The sequence below is a fragment of the Cygnus olor genome, chromosome 11, assembly GCF_009769625.2.
Source record: "Cygnus olor isolate bCygOlo1 chromosome 11, bCygOlo1.pri.v2, whole genome shotgun sequence".
In the NCBI taxonomy this organism is placed as follows: domain Eukaryota; kingdom Metazoa; phylum Chordata; class Aves; order Anseriformes; family Anatidae; genus Cygnus; species Cygnus olor.
The window spans coordinates 11,233,031-11,255,156 of record NC_049179.1 but is presented as its reverse complement, the minus strand read 5'-3'; the positions used below and the strand labels follow the sequence as shown (position 1 = coordinate 11,255,156).

At 54.7% G+C, this 22,126-nt stretch overlaps 8 non-coding genes across 8 annotated transcripts; all 8 read left to right on the top strand.

The window, feature by feature from the left end:
- Positions 1 to 8,044: 8,044 nt before the first annotated feature.
- TRNAS-AGA lies at positions 8,045 to 8,126 on the top strand. Its single transcript has one exon. It is a non-coding gene; the product is annotated as a tRNA-Ser (tRNA).
- Positions 8,127 to 9,564: 1,438 nt separating this feature from the next.
- TRNAM-CAU lies at positions 9,565 to 9,636 on the top strand. The gene has a single exon. It is a non-coding gene; the product is annotated as a tRNA-Met (tRNA).
- Positions 9,637 to 10,070: 434 nt separating this feature from the next.
- TRNAG-UCC lies at positions 10,071 to 10,142 on the top strand. Its single transcript has one exon. It is a non-coding gene; the product is annotated as a tRNA-Gly (tRNA).
- Positions 10,143 to 11,052: 910 nt separating this feature from the next.
- TRNAQ-CUG lies at positions 11,053 to 11,124 on the top strand. The gene has a single exon. It is a non-coding gene; the product is annotated as a tRNA-Gln (tRNA).
- A 4,973-nt stretch (positions 11,125 to 16,097) lies between these two features.
- On the top strand, positions 16,098 to 16,179 carry TRNAS-AGA. Its single transcript has one exon. It is a non-coding gene; the product is annotated as a tRNA-Ser (tRNA).
- A 1,438-nt stretch (positions 16,180 to 17,617) lies between these two features.
- On the top strand, positions 17,618 to 17,689 carry TRNAM-CAU. The gene has a single exon. It is a non-coding gene; the product is annotated as a tRNA-Met (tRNA).
- A 434-nt stretch (positions 17,690 to 18,123) lies between these two features.
- Positions 18,124 to 18,195, top strand: TRNAG-UCC. Its single transcript has one exon. It is a non-coding gene; the product is annotated as a tRNA-Gly (tRNA).
- Positions 18,196 to 19,105: 910 nt separating this feature from the next.
- Positions 19,106 to 19,177, top strand: TRNAQ-CUG. Its single transcript has one exon. It is a non-coding gene; the product is annotated as a tRNA-Gln (tRNA).
- Positions 19,178 to 22,126: the final 2,949 nt, after the last annotated feature.

Here is a 22,126-nt window from a genome sequence, read left to right as displayed (position 1 = left end):
GAGGTCGCCGGCTCTTGGCAGCTCTTCCAGGGCTCCACCATGCCCAATGTGACTTGTTTTTTCCAAAGGACAGCTGGCGATTTCTTGTGGCGGCTTGTGAGCGTTGCTTCTCTCTTTGCCCATGGTGATGTGACAGGGAGGGATCAGGATGTGGGAGGGAGGGATAGGAAAATCACCCAACTGGGGCTTAAGGCAGCTCACTTCAAGCACTTGCATATAGGCAAGGAAGTGCCTACAAGGCAGCATTATGAAGAAATCCCACATATCCCATATCCTTTCCGGAAAGGATGGGGTGCTTCTTTTAAGGACCTGTATACTGATGCACGCAGGATGGGGAATAAACAAGATGAGATAGAGATGTGTGTGTGTAAGGTGTCTGGCTGTGAAGGAGTTAACTTTCCCCACAGCAGCCCATATAGTGTTGCGCTCTGCACTTGTAGCTAGAACAGCACTGATATGGCACCAGTGTTTTGTGTATTGCTGAGCAGTGCTTACGTGCCATCAGAACTCTCTCCAATCCACCCTAAGGCCAGTAGGCAGGGGGTAGGCAAGAGCTGGGGAGGCGACCTTGGCAGAGCAGCTGATCTGAAGCGACCAAAGGGATATTCCGTACCATATGATGTCACACTCAGCAGGAAAAGCTGGGCAAGAGAAAGGAGAAGGCGGTGCTCTCATTAGGAAAACATCTGTCCACCCATGCGACCACTATGCATTTTGAGACCCCACTTCCCAAGATGTGGCCGAATGTAACTTCCCGATGGGAAGTAGTGTATAATTGGTTTCTCTCTCTTTGCTTCCGCACGGCATTTGCTTGTTTTGTCTTTTGGGGTATGTTCTTGGTTGTTGTTGTGTTTTGTTTTGTTTTTTAAGCAGTGTGATCAAAGCGATGCCCACATTCTTCACTAAAGGTGACCCACAATCAAATTTACATGTGTTGCTCAGCAACTTCATCCCATTGGCCAGAGGTCTGGCTGGCCTGCTTTTGAGGACAGGCTCATGGCATGAGGGCAAATCAGCCTCTCAGCGCACCTGGCAGTCATCCTGACGTGGAAGAGCTGGGAAAATCCCTGAACTGCAGGCAAACATGAGTAACCTAGCTGCGGACAGCAGTGGACTTGGTGTCCTGGCCTCAGTCACTCCAGGAATGGGAGAGCTCCTACCCCGTTCTGCCCAAAGTGCTTCTTTCTTCACCAAAGGCATTTCCAAGGGTCTTCGTACCATTCCTGAAACAATGGGTGCTTTTGCACATTCTTGAGCTCCTGACTTCCAAGGTATGACCTTTGTGCAACTGGTCCACGGCCCATATGACTTGTGAGACTTAGACTTGAAAGGACCTTTGGATGTGAGCCACTCCAACCCCTCCAACCGCCTCCCCAGAGCATGGTGCTGCCTGGTTTCTCTCCCAGGGACGAGCACCCCCATGACGAGGGTGCTGCAGAGAAATGCTGAAGCAGTTTGGTGCTGCAGCAGGTGGATGGCTGTCCTTTATGGCTCAAAGTCTCATAGGCCTGTCTGGGTGTTCTGAAGTCACACCAACTTGACTGAATTTGCTCTCTTCATCCTCCTCTGTATTTGGCATCTCTGTGGAGCTGGCTGGTCAAAGGTGGGCTTTCTTGACCTTCACAGAGTATGCTGGTGTGTACGGCACCAGTGTTCAGAGCACAGCATTCTTTCCTCTGAGGTTGGGTTTGAAATGCTCTTTTGCACAGTTGTAGCCAGGACTGCACATCTCGGCATCCCTGTGTCCCCAGGCTGCGTGCAGAGCCACTGCCATACTATACTGAGACTCCGGCATTTTGTAGACCTTCTGAATATAACTGGAAGTGGATGCAACAATGTTCCTGGGAAGAAGGATGGGAGATACACACTCCGCACTCAGGAGATACCACTCTGCCACCTTTGCAGGCAAATTTCTTTCTACTCTGAGCCCCAACCTATTCCCGTCGTTCCCCTTCCACAGAAGTACAGCAAAGAGCAGAAGCCATTTGTGCCTGCCAGCAGTACGAGGGCTCCAACCTCACATCCATCCTGTGATCACCAGGATGGAGACTCGTTTCTCTAAGAGTTCCTGTCTTTCTGTTGCACACCTGTTTATGGTAGTTGCTGTGGAATGAGGTCAGGGACGTCCATATAGCTGTGGCAGTGCACCAAGCGTGGGGAATGACTCGCAGGCATGGGAGAGGGCAGGTTTTGTCTGCTGTTTTTCCAGTGGAAAGAGTTAGGATGTCAGGAGAGAGGGCACCTGAGTGCCATCAGAGGAAGAAGGTATTCGACGTTGTGCAACCCATAGGAGGGTGTGTTGTGTCATCCTGGCAGCTCTTTCTTTTGTTGAACCTCGTGCTATGCTCCATCACTTGCTCACAGCAGGGACAGAGCATGTGTCCAGAGGGTCCCATGGTGTAATGGTGAGCCCTCTGGATCCAGCGATCTGAGTTCAAATCTCAGTAGGACCTCTGCAGCTTTTGGCACCCAGACTCCTTTCCTCACCGTGCTTTCATCTTACGAGCCCAGTGCCTTCCTATGAGCTCTGTTGCTTTCTTTCACTTCAGTCTTCCTGCTTGCCTCTCCTCCTCCTCCGTATTACCCTCCTGCCCCGTGCCCCACCCTCCCCACACCGCCCCGCCCGTGCCTCTTGCTTACTGAGCCCTGGCACCCACTGGAGTAGAAGACATTGTTCAGATCCATGGCCAGTGGCATGTTGGTTATCTCCAAAGACGGACACTCCACAACATCCATGAACACCTGATTACTGTCTTTGACCACCCTCACTACAGCAGTAGAGTTACTGTGTGTGGCATTTAGTGGGTTTAATCTGGTGTGCGCTGCGTTTTGCCGCCACGAGGGGACACCACTGAGAAGAGGCTGCTTCACTCTCCTACCCTGCCCAGGTATTTAGACACATGGATAAGATGCCCGCTGAGCCTTCTCTTCTGCAGGCTAAGCAGTCCCTGCTCTCGCAGCCTCCCCTTCCATCATTCACGACAGAATCACAGCGCGGTTGAGCTTGGCAGGGTCTCTGCAGGACATCTTGTCTGTCTCTTGCCTGGGGACATGCTCGCTGCCCTGAGGGAAGGCAGGTTCTCCCTCCTCTCTTTCCAGCAGAAACAGGTAAGCTTTCCTTGCAATGCTTTCCTTGAGGTGTGAGGAGCTAATGGAGGCAGGTAGAGAACAGACCACCAGGAGTCTCCAGCTATGCTGCACAAGGTCTTTAATGAGAAGGTAGAAATGCAGTGGCACAGTACAGAGACCAAGAAGAACGTTTGCAGGGTTCAGGGAGGCAGAGAGAATGGCCCACCCATCTCAGGGATGTCTGCCCCAAATGGGATGATCCCCGCGCTTCAGCAGTTGAAGCGGCAGAGTGGGGAAGGCAGACACAGCCCTGACCCTCCCAGACCAAGGGAGCCCCCAGAAGAGATGGGAACCCCCCCAGTGCTGAGGGAGCTGCCAACAGCAGCTGACAGAGAGGATCCCACGGCGGTGCTCTGAGGGAAAGAGGTGAGGATGGGGCCCGGCAGGGTCACCACGACCGGGGAGGCCTCAATGACAACCGTCGAGTCAGCGCACCGGGCGACACACGGCTCACTGCAGCTGCTTGCAAGTGGGGTTGGGCCAGAGGCACCACAGGGGGATGGGACACAGGGTCTGAAGCAAGACATCTCTCGTCGAGGGAGGCAAAGCTGAAACACAGAGTAGCAGGGAGGGAACACAGACCCCAAGATCAGCCTTTGTGATCTCCAAAACAGAAATCGCTGCAGTGGAGATTGGACAGGATGCACGGGGCTATTTGGTAAGAGTCCATCTGTTTTCAGGTGCTAATTCTTGCAGAGAGACACCCCTGCAGCTGACCCCCCATCAATCTCCCTCTGCTTGAGAGGTCCCCACAGTCCCCAGCTCTCCAAATCCACCCCTTCCAAAGGGAAAGAGGTCACAGGCCCAAAACATCTGTATTGCAGTGCCAATCTGAGGCAGCCCAAGTTCCAAACTGAGTGGCCAGCATGACAGCAATGGGGCCCTCAGGGAGAGCTGGAGTGAACGCAGGCTTACCTCGTTCCTCAAGGAAAGGGAGAGAGAAGAGAAGTGGATGCAGAGCCTGCAGGAGCATGGTCTTTTATGCTGCATCCCAGAGCCCCATGGGAACAGAAACATTCCTTACTCATGAAGCATCAAAACACCTCATAGTTGCTTCCTTCAGAGGCCTTGTTGGTGGTTAAGAGCTTGCTTCTTTCATCTGACAGCTTTTGTTCCTGCCTCATACCACCCGACATTGAACTGACCTATCTGTGTCCCAGGCTCCTAAGGCCAATTACGACAGAGGTCTTAAGCTACCTGTGCGGGATTGTGTGATTCCATCACACAAACATCCTTTGGATTATCATTGACTTTGTGGTGAGCATGGGCACCAGTCATGGTGACAGTCAGTCAGTGAGGACATGAGAAGTCACCGCACAAGGGCATTCAGTGCCGAGATTGGAGCTAATTCTGCGAGACATTTCTCCCTGTGGTTCGTCACAGACATGCAGGAGACCGTGGAGTAAGGTGAGGTAGAAGATCAAGACAGCACATGTGGAGGAGCCATGGCGCATGTTTCCAAGATGTTTCAGCAAGGATGGAGTGTTGTGAAGTAGAGGAAGTCTCCTGAAGGCAGAGGAGAGGACAACAAGGTCATTGCTGACACTCGTCATGCTCTGACAGAGCCCAAAGACAAAGTTCAATGAAAGTTCTGAAGCAGTGAGACCTTTCTCTCGGCCTTCACAGAAATGCAGCAGGTCAAGGCATAGGAACGTGATCCAAGTGATGCCCACATCCTTCCCTGAAGCTGACCCACTGTCCAATTGACCTGGTTTGCTCAACACATTTGTCCCACTGGCCAGAGGTCTGGCTGGCCTGCTTTTGAGGCGAGGCTTTCGGCACGGAGTCAAAACCTGACTTCTCTTTGTTCTGGGCCAGGGATGGAGCAGCCCCTTCCATGAGTTTCGAAGTCCAAAGTGTCTTGGGATCTGCCTCCCAGCACACGTGACAGTCATCCTGATGTGGAAGAGCTGGGAAAATCCCTGAACTGCAGGCAAACATGAGTCACCCAGCTGCGGACAGCAGTGGACATGGTTTTTTCGGCCTCAGGCGTGCCAGGAATAGCAGAGCTCCTAGTCTCACTCTTCCTAAAGTGCTGCTTTCCTCTCCAAGGGTGTCGTACCATTCCTGAAACAAGAGCTGCTTTTACGCATTTTTGTGATGCTGCCTCCCAAGGCATTGCCTTTGTGCAGCTGGTCCAGAGTCCACGCTACTCATGTTGGACTGGAAAGGACCTTTGGAGGTGAGCCACTCCAACCTCCTGTGCACTGCAGGCTTACCTAGATGAGGTTTCTCAGGTGGGACTCATCACCCTTCCTAGACCTTGCCCACCTCAAGGAGTTCTCAGGTGAGTCCTGCCCTAGATGCACTTTGTCAGTACTTTTTTTTCTCCTGCTGACTGGTTCAGCTGTTAGCTGCTTTTATAAGGTAAGAGTCATGAATCCACCAAAGAGGAACGCTTTCACCTGGGAACGGGCTGGCATGCTGGACTTCACTGCCAGCCAGGGGCTCTCCCAGCTGACCTTCCCAGGCCCTCAAGTGGGCCACCAGGAAGGAAGTGGCAGAGAGGATGTCAGCAGTGTTGAGCAGATCTCAAGGCCTGGAGATGGAGGGGAAATAAATACCACAATTAAACATGAAGCCTCCCTCCAGGATTGGCAGGAAACGGTGTGCTGGGACACACTTCCCCTTGTCCTTCCAGCACTTCTGCACAGGAGAGCTTTCTAGTCAGTGGTACGCAAGGATAACCAGGGCAGGTGGTGTTCAGTGCACGTACCCAGCCCTCATGCTCTCTGTGGTGCCAATTAGCACGCTCAGACCCCTTGGCTCATGGAGATGAAACCTAGAATTAGCTGTGGGCTTTCACACCTAGATGAAAGGACAGGCCTTAGAAAAGCTTTTCAAACAACAGCCCTGTCTCCTGTGAATAACCGTCACCACCCATAAAAAAACCAACAAAGACAAGGACAATATTTGATCCATGGACCTAATTAGGAATTTTCACAGGGAATCAAAGGCGTGAGGGCATTTTCTGAGATGAGCTCCTACCCCAGGAGGTGGGACACCTTAGGTGCGGAAGCCCAAGAGCACAGCCCTCAGAGGAGCATGTACAGGAGGAATGGCTTGGCCTGAGCGTACTCCCCTGGATTTGGGCAAAGGGCAGGAGGAAGAAGCTGCTCAGGAGTGGGAGTGGAACCCACACCTCCCAGGGAGACTGCAACCTGAATGCAGTGCCTTAGACTGCTTGGCCCTGCTTCCTGTCCACAGCCCTGCTCCCGTCCCTGAACCTTCCCAGAGCCAGCCTGCCACCTTCAGCCTCCACCAGGCAGGGTTGTGGGGTGCACACTTGCCCTCCGTGCAACATGGGCCGCTGCCAGGCCACTGCAGCACCTTTGGGTACGTGGGAGCACAGGGAGGAAGAGTCCCTGGCACAGGGGCAGCACACTGCTAACGCTTCTCCCTAAGGCCAAGGCAATCCTTCACAGCAGCAACCAAAGGAGGTGCCAGCAAGCGTTGGCTCTGCACGTTCAACGTCCTGCCAAGGGGCTCAAGGCACAAGTGTACTCTTCCCCTGACTCCCTCCTTCCCTCCAGAGCCTGTGGAAATGCAAAACCAACCACTTGGCTGACAGGGCTGTTTCATAGCCTAGTTGTGGGGGAGCAAGGGTGCTTCCTTCTGCCCTGCGCGGGCCCCAGCTGGCTGGCTACAGAGGGCTCTATGACATAAAGCCCTAGGGGGAAGGCTGAGACAGTCTCACGGTGTCAGTGCACAGGAAAACGCTTGGAGAGTCAACGAGAAATGACAGGATATGGGCCGAGTGCTGAGCAATGACTGAGATCCAGTGTCACAGGGATGAGGCTCATTTGCAGCCCTTGGAGCAGAAGAGGGAGAACACAACTCTGTCTTAGCCTTGCGGCTTCAAAGCTTCTCTGGAGTGTTGGGTTGACTCCTGATGCTGTGACGCTATGTTGGACTGACTCCTAAACTGTGTGACAGTTTATGGCAGAGAAACACCACCACCTCTACACTGACAATCCAATATTGCTGCTGCATAGCTGGTTTTAGGCATCTCAGAAAGGGACCCACCGCTGTCCAAAGCTGAGCCAATGAGCGATGTTGGTTGTGCCTCTGTGATAGCATATTTAAGAAAGGGGAAAAAAAACCATGCTGTGCAACAGCATCTGGGAGAGAGGAATGAGGAAAAGTAGAGAGAAGCAACCCTGCAGACACCAAGTACAATGAAGAAGGAAGGGAAGGAGATGCTCCAGGTCTGGAGAAGAAGTTGTCCTGTGGCCTGCGTCGAGGACAGTGGAGGAGCAAGCTGTCCCCCTGCAGCCCGTGTAAAAGACCACGGTGGAGCAGGTGGATATGGCCCGAAGGACGTTACAGACCACTGTTAGCCATCAGAGGAGCAGACTCTGGGCCAGAACTGCAATCCGAGGAGAGGAGCTCCTGGTGGAGCAGGGTGTCTGGTGGGAGCTGCAGCCTGTGGGGGACGCAATCTGGAGCAGTCTGTTCCTGAAGGACTGCATCCTGTTGCAAGGACCATGTTGGAGTGGTTCTTGAAGAACTGCATTGTGTTGGAAGCTCACATTGGATCAGTCTGGGAAAGACTGCATCCCATGACTAATATCCCATCCCATAGCTACCAGCATCAGTGTCTGTCTCCACATAGGTGCCCTTGCATTTTCCGTGGAAGCAGCAGAGATGGCAGGTGAGCAGAAACGATCTTGTGTGTAGAAACGATTCCATAAGCCGTACGGCAGTGTGAGGCCAAGGTGCTGGGAGGTGCATCCTTATCGCTGGGTTTCCATCAGTCAAGGGGCCAGGAAGCCTGCCAGCAGGTGCCATTTTGGGCTGATGGTGCAGGTCCTCTGTGCACTGGCTTTGGGTGCAGCCTGTCCTTGAGAGTGCCAGGGAGCTGGTCATCATTGCACAGGGCACTTGATGATCCCAGCAGAGCTGGCTGGAGCAGGTAGTTGTGGCCGAGTGGTGAAGGCGATGGACTAGAAATCCATTGGGGTTTCCCCGCGCAGGTTCGAATCCTGCCAACTACGGCATGCAGTCCCCTTTTGGTCTGCCTGCAGTGACCGTGCTGCTGCCATGGGATGCAGGCCCCCAGGCACAGTCGTGTTCCCCCAGCTGCACAGGGCCTTGCCAGAGAACACAGCAACTCCCCCTTGCTCACTGGGAGTCCTTGTCCTCGCCTCCGCCCCAACACTGCCTGAATGGACAAGTAATCCTGATCCCATTTAGCAGTCAGGCAAGAATTGGACACAGAAAGGGCCACTGATGTCCAGGGGCTGTAGAAGAAGTCCTTCTGTGAACAGAGTGGCCTCACCCTAAAGGGAAGACACTTCCTAGCTCTGAGAGCAGTGGATCCTCGTGGATCTTGGCTGAAGGCCAAGGGGTTCTAACGGCTGACCCCCTCCCTCCCCAGCCCTTGCACACACAGGGACGACCTTTCCTAGGGGTCTTTCCTAAATTTGGCATAAAGCTGAGATGCTGAGGGGTGCGGTCTATCCTGTCTGCTTCTCCTCTGAGGAAGAAGAGCAAGTGCAAAAGGACGTGTGGTGGGGACTGTGGCATCCATCAGACTACTCCCCGCTGTCTCAGGTGCTGACCCGTGTGCTAGAAAAGAGCAGGAGGCTTCGGAGAGGCCGTCTTTTGGTCCCATGGCCAGCTGCTCCGGCAGCAAAGGCCCTGGGAGGAAGAGGGGCTGATGCTGGTAGCCTGGCTGTGTTTGCTGAAGTGGGAAGGGATAGGACAAGGGATAATACCCTGAGGTATTATCACAAGGAGAGAGCCCTGAGAAGGAAAATGTGTGTAAGGCCCATACTGGTACCTGGCTTGTCCCCTGCAGTTGTCCCACTGACGGTCACAGAGCCGCAAAGGGCTAAGGGACAGCTCAAAGGCTCTGCCCTGAGCCATACCCACTGCAGAAGGCAGGCAGTCTCCAGCAGCACTCCTTCTATGCCCAGCCCTGTGTGTCGTGTTTGAGCTTTATCTCGTGTGTCTGGCTGCTGTGTGCCGGGGCATGTAGACAGGCCAGGGAAGCAGCAGGCAGAGGCAGAAACATGCAGGCCTGAGCATGGCCACCTCGTTCCTCGTCCCCCATGACAGGCTCTACCAGGACTCTTCAGGGCTGGGGCTGAGGGCTTTCCGTGTGTGCCTGGCAGGCCCCTGCCCGGTGGCGGGCACAGCCCTGTGTCCGTCAGGGAGCAGCGAGGGCTGGGCTGCGTCACGCAGTCGGAGGAGCCATGCTCCGCAGGGGAGCGCAGCACAGGCAGGGGCAGGGCGCTGTCTGTCAGGGGGCACAGTCCCCATCACGGGGCAGCGTGATTTGCGGGCATGGTGGCGGCCCTGGTGAGCTGTGTGGAGAGCAGGTTGTGGGCAGCCTACAAAGCAGGCAGGCAGGTGCCCCATTGCTGCGGGTTTGGGTCAGGGCGCACCAGGCAGGGCTGGGTGAGGTGGGGGGAGAGGGGCTTGGGGGGGAGCAGAGTGGCGCAGCGGAAGCGTGCTGGGCCCATAACCCAGAGGTCGATGGATCGAAACCATCCTCTGCTACAGCCTTTAGTTGCAGGCTCCTGTCCCAAGCTTTTGTGCCGCTGCGGCCCTTCCTCTCAGGCCAGGCTGCCGTGGAGCAGCAGACATACCACAGCCCTCAACTCTGCCCAGGATACGCTGGGCTGGCGGCTCTGCTAGCTATGCTGACACTGTCACGGTTGCACACTCCCCCTACACATGCAGAGCACGTGCACGGGCAGCCTGCGTCAGAGCCGATGGAGAGCAGCGCCAGCAGCAGCAGCCAGGGAGGCAGCAACGGGCCTTGCAGAAGACGGAGAAGACAGAGGTGCTTCTGGTAGCTGTGCCTCATCCCTGTCTTCCAGAATGAGACAGAATGGCAGGGGCCCCCCGCAGGTTGAAGAAGCGGGTGGCTGGAAGGAGGAGGCCGTTGAGTTGGTGAGCTGCAGGAGCCTCAGGGAGGCACACAGACAGATGCGTTGGTGGTATAGTGGTGAGCATAGCTGCCTTCCAAGCAGTTGACCCGGGTTCGATTCCCGGCCAACGCACCCCAGCTTTTCTTCAGCCAGGCTGCAGAAGCAGTGTGTCGTGCTCCAAAACCACCCCATTTCTGTCCTGACATCTGAATGCCATGTGCCCTGGGGCATCGAGCCTTCCTTACCTCCCCAGAGCAAGGTGCTGCCTGGTTTCTCTCCCAGGGACGAGCACCCCCATGACGAGGATGCTGCAGAGAAATGCTGAAGCAGTTTGGTGCTGCAGCAGGTGGATGGCTGTCCTTTATGGCTCAAAGGCCTGTCTGGGTGTTCTGAAATAACACCAACTTGAATGAATTTACTCTCTTCTTCATCCTCTGTATTTGGCATCTCTGTGGAGCTGGCTGGTCAAATTTCAGGTTTCTTCAGCTTCAGAGAGACTGCTGGTGTGTACAATGCCCATTGTCAGAGCAGAATGATCTTTCCTCTGAGGTTGGGCTTGAAATACTCTTTTGCACAGTCGTAGCCAGGACTGCACATCTCGGCATCCCTGTGTCCCCAGGCTGCGCGCAGAGCCACTGCCATACTATACTGAGACTCCGGCATGTTTTAGACCTTCTGAATATAACTGGAAGTGGATGCAACAATGTTCCTGGGAAGAAGGAAGGGAGATACACACTCCGCACTCAGGAGATACCACTCTGCCACCTTTGCAGGCAAATTTCTTTCTACTCTGGCAGTGCACCAAGCATGGGGATTGACTCACAGGCATGGGAGAGGGCAGGTTTTGCCTGCTGTTTTTCCAGTGGAAAGAGTTAGGATGTCAGGAGAGAGGGCACCTGAGTGCCATCAGAGGAAGAAGGCATTCGACGTTGTGCAACACATAGGAGGGTGTGTTGTGTCATCCTGGCAGCTCTTCCTTTTGTTGAACCTCGTGCTATGCTCCATCACTTGCTCACAGCAGGGACAGAGCATGTGTCCAGAGGGTCCCATGGTGTAATGGTGAGCACTCTGGACTCTGAATCCAGCGATCTGAGTTCAAATCTCAGTGGGACCTCTGCAGCTTTTGGCACCCAGACTCCTTTCCTCACTGTTTTTGCACCTTATCAGACCAATGTCTTCCTGTTGGAAGAAAGCGAATGGAGGCAGGAAGAGAACAGACCACCACGAGTCTCCAGCTATGCTTCACAAGGTCTTTAATGAGAAGGTAGAAATGCAGTGGCACAGTACAGAGGCCAAGAAGAGCGTTTGCAGGGTTCAGGGAGGCAGAGAGAATGGCCCATCCATCTCAGGGATGTCTGCCCCAAATGGGATGATCCCCGCGCTTCAGCAGTTGAAGCGGCAGAGTGGGGAAGGCAGACACAGCCCTGACCCTCCCAGACCAAGGGAGCCCCCAGAAGAGATGGGAACCCCCCCAGTGCTGAGGGAGCTGCCAACAGCAGCTGACAGAGAGGATCCCACGGCGGTGCTCTGAGGGAAAGAGGTGAGGATGGGGCCCGGCAGGGTCACCACGACCGGGGAGGCCTCAATGACAACCGTCGAGTCAGCGCACCGGGCGACACACGGCTCACTGCAGCTGCTTGCAAGTGGGGTTGGGCCAGAGGCACCACAGGGGGATGGGACACAGGGTCTGAAGCAAGACATCTCTCGTCGAGGGAGGCAAAGCTGAAACACAGAGTAGCAGGGAGGGAACACAGACCCCAAGATCAGCCTTTGTCATCTCCAAAGCAGAAATCGCTGCAGTGGAGATTGGACAGGATGCACGGGGCTATTTGGTAAGAGTCCATCTGTTTTCAGGTGCTAATTCTTGCAGAGAGACATCCCTGCAGCTGACCCCCATCAATCTCCCTCTGCTTGAGAGGTCCCCACAGTCCCCAGCTCTCCAAATCCACCCCTTCCAAAGGGAAAGAGGTCACAGGCCCAAAACATCTGTATTGCAGTGCCAATCTGAGGCAGCCCAAGTTCCAAACTGAGTGGCCAGCATGACAGCAATGGGGCCCTCAGGGAGAGCTGGAGTGAACGCAGGCTTACCTCGTTCCTCAAGGAAAGGGAGAGAGAAGAGAAGTGGATGCAGAGCCTGCAGGAGCATGGTCTTTTATGCTGCATCCCAGAGCCCCATGGGAACAGAAACATTCCTTACTCATGAAGCATCAAAACACCTCATAGTTGCTTCCTTCAGAGGCCTTGTTGGTGGTTAAGAGCTTGCTTCTTTCATCTGACAGCTTTTGTTCCTGCCTCATACCACCCGACATTGAACTGACCTATCTGTGTCCCAGGCTCCTAAGGCCAATTACGACAGAGGTCTTAGGCTACCTGTGCGGGATTGTGTGATTCCATCACACAAACATCCTTTGGATTATCATTGACTTTGTGGTGAGCATGGGCACCAGTCATGGTGACAGTCAGTCAGTGAGGACATGAGAAGTCACCGCACAAGGGCATTCAGTGCCGAGATTGGAGCTAATTCTGCGAGACATTTCTCCCTGTGGTTCGTCACAGACATGCAGGAGACCGTGGAGTAAGGTGAGGTAGAAGACCAAGACAGCACATGTGGAGGAGCCATGGCGCATGTTTCCAAGATGTTTCAGCAAGGATGGAGTGTTGTGAAGTAGAGGAATTCTCCTGAAGGCAGAGGAGAGGACAACAAGGTCATTGCTGACACTCGTCATGCTCTGACAGAGCCCAAAGACAAAGTTCAATGAAAGTTCTGAAGCAGTGAGACCTTTCTCTCGGCCTTCACAGAAATGCAGCAGGTCAAGGCGTAGGAACGTGATCCAAGAGATGCCCACGTCCTTCCCTGAAGCTGACCCACTGTCCAATTGACCTGGTTTGCTCAACACATTTGTCCCACTGGCCAGAGGTCTGGCTGGCCTGCTTTTGAGGCGAGGCTTTCGGCACGGAGTCAAAACCTGACTTCTCTTTGTTCTGGGCCAGGGATGGAGCAGCCCCTTCCATGAGTTTCGAAGTCCAAAGTGTCTTGGGATCTGCCTCCCAGCACACTTGACAGTCATCCTGATGTGGAAGAGCTGGGAAAATCCCTGAACTGCAGGCAAACATGAGTCACCCAGCTGCGGACAGCAGTGGACATGGTTTTTCGGCCTCAGGCGTGCCAGGAATAGCAGAGCTCCTAGTCTCACTCTTCCTAAAGTGCTGCTTTCCTCTCCAAGGGTGTCGTACCATTCCTGAAACAAGAGCTGCTTTTACGCATTTTTGTGATGCTGCCTCCCAAGGCATTGCCTTTGTGCAGCTGGTCCAGAGTCCACGCTACTCATGTTGGACTGGAAAGGACCTTTGGAGGTGAGCCACTCCAACCTCCTGTGCACTGCAGGCTTACCTAGATGAGGTTTCTCAGGTGGGACTCATCACCCTTCCTAGACCTTGCCCACCTCAAGGAGTTCTCAGGTGAGTCCTGCCCTAGATGCACTTTGTCAGTACTTTTTTTTCTCCTGCTGACTGGTTCAGCTGTTAGCTGCTTTTATAAGGTAAGAGTCATGAATCCACCAAAGAGGAACGCTTTCACCTGGGAACGGGCTGGCATGCTGGACTTCACTGCCAGCCAGGGGCTCTCCCAGCTGACCTTCCCAGGCCCTCAAGTGGGCCACCAGGAAGGAAGTGGCAGAGAGGATGTCAGCAGTGTTGAGCAGATCTCAAGGCCTGGAGATGGAGGGGAAATAAATACCACAATTAAACATGAAGCCTCCCTCCAGGATTGGCAGGAAACGGTGTGCTGGGACACACTTCCCCTTGTCCTTCCAGCACTTCTGCACAGGAGAGCTTTCTAGTCAGTGGTACGCAAGGATAACCAGGGCAGGTGGTGTTCAGTGCACGTACCCAGCCCTCATGCTCTCTGTGGTGCCAATTAGCACGCTCAGACCCCTTGGCTCATGGAGATGAAACCTAGAATTAGCTGTGGGCTTTCACACCTAGATGAAAGGACAGGCCTTAGAAAAGCTTTTCAAACAACAGCCCTGTCTCCTGTGAATAACCGTCACCACCCATAAAAAAACCAACAAAGACAAGGACAATATTTGATCCATGGACCTAATTAGGAATTTTCACAGGGAATCAAAGGCGTGAGGGCATTTTCTGAGATGAGCTCCTACCCCAGGAGGTGGGACACCTTAGGTGCGGAAGCCCAAGAGCACAGCCCTCAGAGGAGCATGTACAGGAGGAATGGCTTGGCCTGAGCGTACTCCCCTGGATTTGGGCAAAGGGCAGGAGGAAGAAGCTGCTCAGGAGTGGGAGTGGAACCCACACCTCCCAGGGAGACTGCAACCTGAATGCAGTGCCTTAGACTGCTTGGCCCTGCTTCCTGTCCACAGCCCTGCTCCCGTCCCTGAACCTTCCCAGAGCCAGCCTGCCACCTTCAGCCTCCACCAGGCAGGGTTGTGGGGTGCACACTTGCCCTCCGTGCAACATGGGCCGCTGCCAGGCCACTGCAGCACCTTTGGGTACGTGGGAGCACAGGGAGGAAGAGTCCCTGGCACAGGGGCAGCACACTGCTAACGCTTCTCCCTAAGGCCAAGGCAATCCTTCACAGCAGCAACCAAAGGAGGTGCCAGCAAGCGTTGGCTCTGCACGTTCAACGTCCTGCCAAGGGGCTCAAGGCACAAGTGTACTCTTCCCCTGACTCCCTCCTTCCCTCCAGAGCCTGTGGAAATGCAAAACCAACCACTTGGCTGACAGGGCTGTTTCATAGCCTAGTTGTGGGGGAGCAAGGGTGCTTCCTTCTGCCCTGCGCGGGCCCCAGCTGGCTGGCTACAGAGGGCTCTATGACATAAAGCCCTAGGGGGAAGGCTGAGACAGTCTCACGGTGTCAGTGCACAGGAAAACGCTTGGAGAGTCAACGAGAAATGACAGGATATGGGCCGAGTGCTGAGCAATGACTGAGATCCAGTGTCACAGGGATGAGGCTCATTTGCAGCCCTTGGAGCAGAAGAGGGAGAACACAACTCTGTCTTAGCCTTGCGGCTTCAAAGCTTCTCTGGAGTGTTGGGTTGACTCCTGATGCTGTGACGCTATGTTGGACTGACTCCTAAACTGTGTGACAGTTTATGGCAGAGAAACACCACCACCTCTACACTGACAATCCAATATTGCTGCTGCATAGCTGGTTTTAGGCATCTCAGAAAGGGACCCACCGCTGTCCAAAGCTGAGCCAATGAGCGATGTTGGTTGTGCCTCTGTGATAGCATATTTAAGAAAGGGGAAAAAAAACCATGCTGTGCAACAGCATCTGGGAGAGAGGAATGAGGAAAAGTAGAGAGAAGCAACCCTGCAGACACCAAGTACAATGAAGAAGGAAGGGAAGGAGATGCTCCAGGTCTGGAGAAGAAGTTGTCCTGTGGCCTGCGTCGAGGACAGTGGAGGAGCAAGCTGTCCCCCTGCAGCCCGTGTAAAAGACCACGGTGGAGCAGGTGGATATGGCCCGAAGGACGTTACAGACCACTGTTAGCCATCAGAGGAGCAGACTCTGGGCCAGAACTGCAATCCGAGGAGAGGAGCTCCTGGTGGAGCAGGGTGTCTGGTGGGAGCTGCAGCCTGTGGGGGACGCAATCTGGAGCAGTCTGTTCCTGAAGGACTGCATCCTGTTGCAAGGACCATGTTGGAGTGGTTCTTGAAGAACTGCATTGTGTTGGAAGCTCACATTGGATCAGTCTGGGAAAGACTGCATCCCATGACTAATATCCCATCCCATAGCTACCAGCATCAGTGTCTGTCTCCACATAGGTGCCCTTGCATTTTCCGTGGAAGCAGCAGAGATGGCAGGTGAGCAGAAACGATCTTGTGTGTAGAAACGATTCCATAAGCCGTACGGCAGTGTGAGGCCAAGGTGCTGGGAGGTGCATCCTTATCGCTGGGTTTCCATCAGTCAAGGGGCCAGGAAGCCTGCCAGCAGGTGCCATTTTGGGCTGATGGTGCAGGTCCTCTGTGCACTGGCTTTGGGTGCAGCCTGTCCTTGAGAGTGCCAGGGAGCTGGTCATCATTGCACAGGGCACTTGATGATCCCAGCAGAGCTGGCTGGAGCAGGTAGTTGTGGCCGAGTGGTGAAGGCGATGGACTAGAAATCCATTGGGGTTTCCCCGCGCAGGTTCGAATCCTGCCAACTACGGCATGCAGTCCCCTTTTGGTCTGCCTGCAGTGACCGTGCTGCTGCCATGGGATGCAGGCCCCCAGGCACAGTCGTGTTCCCCCAGCTGCACAGGGCCTTGCCAGAGAACACAGCAACTCCCCCTTGCTCACTGGGAGTCCTTGTCCTCGCCTCCGCCCCAACACTGCCTGAATGGACAAGTAATCCTGATCCCATTTAGCAGTCAGGCAAGAATTGGACACAGAAAGGGCCACTGATGTCCAGGGGCTGTAGAAGAAGTCCTTCTGTGAACAGAGTGGCCTCACCCTAAAGGGAAGACACTTCCTAGCTCTGAGAGCAGTGGATCCTCGTGGATCTTGGCTGAAGGCCAAGGGGTTCTAACGGCTGACCCCCTCCCTCCCCAGCCCTTGCACACACAGGGACGACCTTTCCTAGGGGTCTTTCCTAAATTTGGCATAAAGCTGAGATGCTGAGGGGTGCGGTCTATCCTGTCTGCTTCTCCTCTGAGGAAGAAGAGCAAGTGCAAAAGGACGTGTGGTGGGGACTGTGGCATCCATCAGACTACTCCCCGCTGTCTCAGGTGCTGACCCGTGTGCTAGAAAAGAGCAGGAGGCTTCGGAGAGGCCGTCTTTTGGTCCCATGGCCAGCTGCTCCGGCAGCAAAGGCCCTGGGAGGAAGAGGGGCTGATGCTGGTAGCCTGGCTGTGTTTGCTGAAGTGGGAAGGGATAGGACAAGGGATAATACCCTGAGGTATTATCACAAGGAGAGAGCCCTGAGAAGGAAAATGTGTGTAAGGCCCATACTGGTACCTGGCTTGTCCCCTGCAGTTGTCCCACTGACGGTCACAGAGCCGCAAAGGGCTAAGGGACAGCTCAAAGGCTCTGCCCTGAGCCATACCCACTGCAGAAGGCAGGCAGTCTCCAGCAGCACTCCTTCTATGCCCAGCCCTGTGTGTCGTGTTTGAGCTTTATCTCGTGTGTCTGGCTGCTGTGTGCCGGGGCATGTAGACAGGCCAGGGAAGCAGCAGGCAGAGGCAGAAACATGCAGGCCTGAGCATGGCCACCTCGTTCCTCGTCCCCCATGACAGGCTCTACCAGGACTCTTCAGGGCTGGGGCTGAGGGCTTTCCGTGTGTGCCTGGCAGGCCCCTGCCCGGTGGCGGGCACAGCCCTGTGTCCGTCAGGGAGCAGCGAGGGCTGGGCTGCGTCACGCAGTCGGAGGAGCCATGCTCCGCAGGGGAGCGCAGCACAGGCAGGGGCAGGGCGCTGTCTGTCAGGGGGCACAGTCCCCATCACGGGGCAGCGTGATTTGCGGGCATGGTGGCGGCCCTGGTGAGCTGTGTGGAGAGCAGGTTGTGGGCAGCCTACAAAGCAGGCAGGCAGGTGCCCCATTGCTGCGGGTTTGGGTCAGGGCGCACCAGGCAGGGCTGGGTGAGGTGGGGGGAGAGGGGCTTGGGGGGGAGCAGAGTGGCGCAGCGGAAGCGTGCTGGGCCCATAACCCAGAGGTCGATGGATCGAAACCATCCTCTGCTACAGCCTTTAGTTGCAGGCTCCTGTCCCAAGCTTTTGTGCCGCTGCGGCCCTTCCTCTCAGGCCAGGCTGCCGTGGAGCAGCAGACATACCACAGCCCTCAACTCTGCCCAGGATACGCTGGGCTGGCGGCTCTGCTAGCTATGCTGACACTGTCACGGTTGCACACTCCCCCTACACATGCAGAGCACGTGCACGGGCAGCCTGCGTCAGAGCCGATGGAGAGCAGCGCCAGCAGCAGCAGCCAGGGAGGCAGCAACGGGCCTTGCAGAAGACGGAGAAGACAGAGGTGCTTCTGGTAGCTGTGCCTCATCCCTGTCTTCCAGAATGAGACAGAATGGCAGGGGCCCCCCGCAGGTTGAAGAAGCGGGTGGCTGGAAGGAGGAGGCCGTTGAGTTGGTGAGCTGCAGGAGCCTCAGGGAGGCACACAGACAGATGCGTTGGTGGTATAGTGGTGAGCATAGCTGCCTTCCAAGCAGTTGACCCGGGTTCGATTCCCGGCCAACGCACCCCAGCTTTTCTTCAGCCAGGCTGCAGAAGCAGTGTGTCGTGCTCCAAAACCACCCCATTTCTGTCCTGACATCTGAATGCCATGTGCCCTGGGGCATCGAGCCTTCCTTACCTCCCCAGAGCAAGGTGCTGCCTGGTTTCTCTCCCAGGGACGAGCACCCCCATGACGAGGATGCTGCAGAGAAATGCTGAAGCAGTTTGGTGCTGCAGCAGGTGGATGGCTGTCCTTTATGGCTCAAAGGCCTGTCTGGGTGTTCTGAAATAACACCAACTTGAATGAATTTACTCTCTTCTTCATCCTCTGTATTTGGCATCTCTGTGGAGCTGGCTGGTCAAATTTCAGGTTTCTTCAGCTTCAGAGAGACTGCTGGTGTGTACAATGCCCATTGTCAGAGCAGAATGATCTTTCCTCTGAGGTTGGGCTTGAAATACTCTTTTGCACAGTTGTAGCCAGGACTGCACATCTCGGCATCCCTGTGTCCCCAGGCTGCGTGCAGAGCCACTGCCATACTATACTGAGACTCCGGCATGTTTTAGACCTTCTGAATATAACTGGAAGTGGATGCAACAATGTTCCTGGGAAGAAGGAAGGGAGATACACACTCCGCACTCAGGAGATACCACTCTGCCACCTTTGCAGGCAAATTTCTTTCTACTCTGGCAGTGCACCAAGCATGGGGATTGACTCACAGGCATGGGAGAGGGCAGGTTTTGCCTGCTGTTTTTCCAGTGGAAAGAGTTAGGATGTCAGGAGAGAGGGCACCTGAGTGCCATCAGAGGAAGAAGGCATTCGACGTTGTGCAACACATAGGAGGGTGTGTTGTGTCATCCTGGCAGCTCTTCCTTTTGTTGAACCTCGTGCTATGCTCCATCACTTGCTCACAGCAGGGACAGAGCATGTGTCCAGAGGGTCCCATGGTGTAATGGTGAGCACTCTGGACTCTGAATCCAGCGATCTGAGTTCAAATCTCAGTGGGACCTCTGCAGCTTTTGGCACCCAGACTCCTTTCCTCACCGTGCTTTCATCTTACGAGCCCAGTGCCTTCCTATGAGCTCTGTTGCTTTCTTTCACTTCAGTCTTCCTGCTTGCCTCTCCTCCTCCTCTATATTACCCTCCTGCCCCGTGCCCCACCCTCCCCACACCGCCCCGCCCCGCCCGTGCCTCTTGCTTACTGAGCCCTGGCACCCGCTCGAGTAGAAGACATTGTTCAGATCCATGGCCAGTGGCATGTTGGTTATCTCCAAAGACGGACACTCCACAACATCCAAGAACACCTGATTACCATCTTTGACCACCCTCCCTGCAGCAGTAGAGAGTTACTGTGTGTGGCATTTAGTGGGTTTAATCTGGTGTGCGCTGCATTTTGTCACCTCGAGGGGACACCACTGAGAAGAGGCTGCCTCTCTCTCCTTTATCCCACCTGCCCAGCCTACCCTGCCCAGGTATTTAGACACATGGATAAGATGCCCGCTGAGCCTTCTCTTCTGCAGGCTAAGCAGTCCCTGCTCTCGCAGCCTCCCCTTCCATCATTCACGACAGAATCACAGCGCGGTTGAGCTTGGCAGGGTCTCTGCAGGACATCTTGTCTGTCTCTTGCCTGGGGACATGCTCGCTGCCCTGAGGGAAGGCAGGTTCTCCCTCCTCTCTTTCCAGCAGAAACAGGTAAGCTTTCCTTGCAATGCTTTCCTTGAGGCGTGAGGAGCTAATGGAGGCAGGAAGAGAACAGACCACCACGAGTCTCCAGCTATGCTGCACAAGGTCTTTAATGAGAAGGTAGAAATGCAGTGGCACAGTACAGAGACCAAGAAGAGTGTTTGCAGGGTTCAGGGAGGCAGAGAGAATGGCCCACCCATCTCAGGGATGTCTGCCCCAAATGGGATGATCCCCGCGCTTCAGCAGTTGAAGCGGCAGAGTGGGGAAGGCAGACACAGCCCTGACCCTCCCAGACCAAGGGAGCCCCCAGAAGAGATGGGAACCCCCCCAGTGCTGAGGGAGCTGCCAACAGCAGCTGACAGAGAGGATCCCACGGCGGTGCTCTGAGGGAAAGAGGTGAGGATGGGGCCCGGCAGGGTCACCACGACCGGGGAGGCCTCAATGACAACCGTTGAGTCAGCGCACCGGGCGACACACGGCTCACTGCAGCTGCTTGCAAGTGGGGTTGGGCCAGAGGCACCACAGGGGGATGGGACACAGGGTCTGAAGCAAGACATCTCTCGTCGAGGGAGGCAAAGCTGAAACACAGAGTAGCAGGGAGGGAACACAGACCCCAAGATCAGCCTTTGTCATCTCCAAAACAGAAATTGCTGCAGTGGAGATTGGACAGGATGCACAGGGCTATTTGGTAAGAGTCCATCTGTTTTCAGGTGCTAATTCTTGCAGAGAGACACCCCTGCAGCTGACCCCCCATCAATCTCCCTCTGCTTGAGAGGTCCCCACAGTCCCCAGCTCTCCAAATCCACCCCTTCCAAAGGGAAAGAGGTCACAGGCCCAAAACATCTGTATTGCAGTGCCAATCTGAGGCAGCCCAAGTTCCAAACTGAGTGGCCAGCATGACAGCAATGGGGCCCTCAGGGAGAGCTGGAGTGAACGCAGGCTTACCTCGTTCCTCAAGGAAAGGGAGAGAGAAGAGAAGTGGATGCAGAGCCTGCAGGAGCATGGTCTTTTATGCTGCATCCCAGAGCCCCATGGGAACAGAAACATTCCTTACTCATGAAGCATCAAAACACCTCATAGTTGCTTCCTTCAGAGGCCTTGTTGGTGGTTAAGAGCTTGCTTCTTTCATCTGACAGCTTTTGTTCCTGCCTCATACCACCCGACATTGAACTGACCTATCTGTGTCCCAGGCTCCTAAGGCCAATTACGACAGAGGTCTTAGGCTACCTGTGCGGGATTGTGTGATTCCATCATACAAACTGGTTGGAGTTGGAGTATCATGTTTCATGTATCATCTACTTTGCGGTGAACATGGGCACCAGTCACGGTGATACTCAGTCACAGAGGACTCGAGAAGTCACCGCGCAAGGGCATTCAGTGCTGAGATTGGAGCTAATTGTGTGAGACATTTCTCCCTGTGGTTCGTCACAGACATGCAGGAGACCGTGGAGTAAGGTCAGGTAGAAGATCAAGACAGCACATGTGGAGGAGCCATGGCGCATGTTTCCAAGACGTTTCAGCAAGGATGGAGTGTTGTGAAGTAGAGGAAGTCTCCTGAAGGCAGAGGAGAGGACAACAAGGTCATTGCTGACACTCATCATGCTCTGACAGAGCCCAAAGACAAAGTTCAATGAAAGCAGAATCAAATGGAGGAAGGGCTGATGAGGCTAATGAGCCTGAGGCTAGTGCCGTTCTCTCTCAAGAGGTCTCTCTGAACCAGTGATACCTTGCTCTCGACCTTCACAGAAATGCAGCAGGTCTAGGCGTAGGAACGTGATCCAAGAGATGCCCGCGTCCTTCCCTGAAGCTGACCCACTGTCCGATTGACCTGGTTTGCTCAACACATTTGTCCCACTGGCCAGAGGTCTGGCTGGCCTGCTTTTGAGGCGAGGCTTTCGGCACGGAGTCAAAACCTGACTTCTCTTTGTTCTGGGCCAGGGATGGAGCAGCCCCTTCCATGAGTTTCGAAGTCCAAAGTGTCTTGGGATCTGCCTCCCAGCACACGTGACAGTCATCCTGATGTGGAAGAGCTGGGAAAATCCCTGAACTGCAGGCAAACATGAGTCACCCAGCTGCGGACAGCAGTGGACATGGTTTTTTCGGCCTCAGGCGTGCCAGGAATAGCAGAGCTCCTAGTCTCACTCCTCCTAAAGTGCTGCCTTCCTCACCAAGGGAGTTTCCAAGGGGCTTTGTACCTTTCCTGAAACACCAGGTGCTTTTACGCATTCTTGTGCTACTGCCTCCCAAGGCATTGCCTTTGTGTGGCTGGTCTGGGT